The sequence below is a fragment of the Pelodiscus sinensis genome, chromosome 3, assembly GCF_049634645.1.
Source record: "Pelodiscus sinensis isolate JC-2024 chromosome 3, ASM4963464v1, whole genome shotgun sequence".
NCBI lineage: Eukaryota > Metazoa > Chordata > Testudines > Trionychidae > Pelodiscus > Pelodiscus sinensis.
The window spans coordinates 104,647,402-104,651,686 of record NC_134713.1 but is presented as its reverse complement, the minus strand read 5'-3'; positions in this window follow the sequence as shown (position 1 = coordinate 104,651,686).

The window sequence follows — 4,285 nt, the reverse complement described above, 5'->3', positions numbered from 1 at the left end:
CGCCTCTCTTTGATTGGCTCCTTTGCTCGCGCCTCTCTCGGTCACGTGAAGGTCTCGTGCCCTAGCCACGCCTTCCTCTGCAGGGAAGAGCCAGTTCTCTCGTATCAAAGCGCAGGAGTCCTTTCAACTTGACTTTTTGTCCTCAGACACTGGTGTGAATCTGAACTAGCTCCTCTGATTTGGAGCAGTTACATCGGTGTCACTGAAAGCCGTTTGTCCCTGGGTTTTTTTATGGTCATTTAGCTAAGGGATTTAGCCAAGGGTGGAATTTCGGGCGGGCGGGCGGGCGCGGCGGCGGGACGGACGCAGGTTGCTTTTCCTCCCGTGCCCAGACGCTAAGGGAGCGAGGGGATAGCACTTGCGTTCCTTGCTTACGTTCCCCTCGCTCCCGTAGCGTGCGGGTACGGGATGAAGAGCAAGCCGCCTCCCGGAGCGCACGGCTGCTGCCTCCCCTACCCGCCCAAAATTCCGCCCTTGGTCACACACGGCCAGGCGGCATTAAATACAGCAGAAAACTACCGGTGCAAGGCCTGCCATTGAGCCCTAGTGCCAGGACATGGCATGGCATGCCACCGGGCTTCTCTTCCACAAACTCCCTCGCCAACGGCCACAGCCTTGGCCCTCAAATGTCAGAGTGTTTCAGAGCCACGGACCGTTCCGCCTCCATTTCACACTCCTGCCGCTCGTTCCCTTAGTGCTAGCTATATAGACACCTCTTAACCCATTTTCACCTCTCTACACCCCTTAGCAAAATGCAGGACAATGTAGCACTTTAAAGACTATCAAGATGGTTTATGAGGTGATGAGCTTTCGTGGGCCAGACCTCTGAGGAAGTGGGTCTGGCCCGCGAAAGCTCATCATCTAATAAACCATCTTGTTAGTCTTTAAAGTGCTACATTGTCCTGCGTTTTGCTTCAGCTACCCCAGACTAACACGGCTACATTTCTATCACTATTCTACACCCCTTAGTGAGTGTCGGGCAGCCTGGATTGCTGTCTCTGAGCCCCCAACACCATTGCGCCCTCTTGTGCCCATGAGGCTGTATTGGTCTTTCTCGGCGCGCAACACGATTGCGCCCCCTAGTGCCTATTAGTCTGTATTGCTGTCTCTGAGCCACTAAGACAATTCCGCCCCCTTGTGCCCTTTAGACTGTATTGCTGTCCCTCAGCCCGCAACGCCAATCCGCCCCCTAGTGCCTATTAGTCTGTATTGCTATCACTGAGCCCCCAGCACCATTTCGCCCCCCCCACCCGTTAGTCTGTATTGCTGTCTCTGAGCACCTAAGGCAATTGCGCCCCCTTGTGGCCATTATCCTGTATTGCTGTCTCTGAGCACCTAAGGCAATTGCGCCCCCTTGTGGCCATTATCCTGTATTGCTGACTCTGAGCACCTAAGGCAATTGCGCCCCCTTGTGGCCATTAGCCTGTATTGCTGTCCCTCAGCCCGCAAAGCCAACGCGCCCCCTAGTGCCTATTAGTCCGTATTGCTGTCTCGGAGCACCTAAGGCAAGTCCGCCCCCTTGTGCCCATTATCCGGTATTGCTGTCTCTGAGCATCTAAGACAATTGCGCCCCCTTGTGGCCATTAGCCTGTATTGCTGTCCCTCGGTCCGGAACTCCATCGCGCCCCCTAGTGCCTATTAGTCTGTATTGCTGTCTCTGCGCACCTTAGACAATTGCGCCCCCTTGTGGCCGTTAGCCTGTATTGCTGTCCCTCGGCCCGCAACGCCAACGCGCCCCCTAGTGCCTATTAATCTGTATTGCTGTCTCTGAGCACCTAAGGCAATTGCGCCCCCTTGTGGCCGTTATCCTGTATTGCTGTCTCTGAGCACCTAAGGCAATTGCGCCCCCTTGTGGCCATTAGCCTGTATTGCTGTCCCTCGGCCCGCAACGCCAACGCGCCCCCTAGTGCCTATTAGTCTGTATTGCTGTCTCTGCGCACCTTAGACAATTGCGCCCCCTTGTGGCCATTAGCCTGTATTGCTGTCTCTGAGCACCTAAGGCAATTGCGCCCCCTTGTGGCCGTTATCCTGTATTGCTGTCTCTGCGCACCTAAGGCAATTGCGTCCCCTTGTGGCCGTTAGCCTGTATTGCTGTCCCTCGGCCCGCAACGCCAACGCGCCCCCTAGTGCCTATTAGTCTGTATTGCTGTCTCTGCGCACCTAAGGCAATTGCGCCCCCTTGTGGCCGTTAGCCTGTATTGCTGTCCCTCGGCCCGCAACGCCAACGCGCCCCCTAGTGCCTATTAGTCTGTATTGCTGTCTCTGCGCACCTAAGGCAATTGCGCCCCCTTGTGGCCATTAGCCTGTATTGCTGTCCCTCGGCCCGCAACGCCAATGCGCCCCCTCGTGCCTATTAGTCTGTATTGCTGTCTCTGAGCACCTAAGGCAATTGCGCCCTCTTGTGGCCATTATCCTGTATTGCTGTCTCTGAGCACCTAAGGCAATTGCGCCCTCTTGTGGCCATTATCCTGTATTGCTGTCTCTGAGCACCTAAGGCAATTGCGCCCCCTTGTGGCCATTAGCCTGTATTGCTGTCCCTCCGCCCGCAACGCCAACGCACCCCCTTGTGCCCATTATCCTGTATTGCTGTCTCTGAGCACCTAAGGCAATTGCGCCCCCTTGTGGCCATTATCCTGTATTGCTGTCTCTGCGCACCTAAGGCAATTGCGCCCCCTTGTGGCCGTTAGCCTGTATTGCTGTCCCTCCGCCCGCAACGCCAACGCGCCCCCTTGTGCCCATTATCCTGTATTGCTGTCTCTGAGCACCTAAGGCAATTGCGCCCCCTTGTGGCCATTATCCTGTATTGCTGTCTCTGAGCACCTAAGGCAATTGCGCCCCCTTGTGGCCATTAGCCTGTATTGCTGTCCCTCGGCCCGCAACGCCAACGCGCCCCCTTGTGCCCATTATCCTGTATTGCTGTCTCTGAGCACCTAAGGCAATTGCGCCCCCTTGTGGCCATTATCCTGTATTGCTGTCTCTGCGCACCTAAGGCAATTGCGCCCCCTTGTGGCCATTAGCCTGTATTGCTGTCCCTCGGCCCGCAACGCCAACGCGCCCCCTTGTGCCTATTAGTCTGTATTGCTGTCTCTGAGCACCTAAGGCAATTGCGCCCCCTTGTGGCCATTATCCTGTATTGCTGTCTCTGCGCACCTAAGGCAATTGCGCCCCCTTGTGGCCATTATCCTGTATTGCTGTCTCTGCGCACCTAAGGCAATTGCGCCCCCTTGTGGCCGTTAGCCTGTATTGCTGTCCCTCGGTCCGGAACTCCATCGCGCCCCCTAGTGCCTATTAGTCTGTATTGCTGTCTCTGCGCACCTTAGACAATTGCGCCCCCTTGTGGCCATTAGCCTGTATTGCTGTCTCTGAGCACCTAAGGCAATTGCGCCCCCTTGTGGCCATTAGCCTGTATTGCTGTCTCTGCGCACCTAAGGCAATTGCGTCCCCTTGTGGCCGTTAGCCTGTATTGCTGTCCCTCGGTCCGGAACTCCATCGCGCCCCCTCGTGCCTATTAGTCTGTATTGCTGTCTCTGAGCACCTAAGGCAATTGCGCCCCCTTGTGGCCGTTAGCCTGTATTGCTGTCCCTCGGTCCGGAACTCCATCGCGCCCCCTCGTGCCTATTAGTCTGTATTGCTGTCTCTGAGCACCTAAGGCAATTGCGCCCCCTTGTGGCCGTTAGCCTGTATTGCTGTCCCTCGGTCCGGAACTCCATCGCGCCCCCTCGTGCCTATTAGTCTGTATTGCTGTCTCTGCGCACCTTAGACAATTGCGCCCCCTTGTGGCCATTAGCCTGTATTGCTGTGTCTGAGCACCTAAGGCAATTGCGCCCCCTTGTGGCCATTAGCCTGTATTGCTGTCTCTGCGCACCTAAGGCAATTGCGCCCCCTTGTGGCCGTTAGCCTGTATTGCTGTCCCTCGGCCCGCAACGCCAACGCGCCCCCTAGTGCCTATTAGTCTGTATTGCTGTCTCTGAGCACCTAAGAGAATTCCGCCCCCTTGTGCCCTTTAGACTGTATTGCTGTCCCTCGGCCCGCAACGCCAATGCGCCCCCTAGCGCCTATTAGTCTGTATTGCTCTCACTGAGCCTCCAGCACCATTTCGCTCCCCCCGTGCCCGTTAGTCTGTATTGCTATCACTGAGCCCGCAGCACTCTTGCAGCCCTCCGTGTGTATCAGCCTCCACTGCCGTCTGACCGCATAACACTACGGCGCCCCCTTGTGCTCATGTCCTTCTTTTGCTGTCTCTGAGCCTCCCCAACACCATTTCGCCCCCTAGCGCCCGTTACAC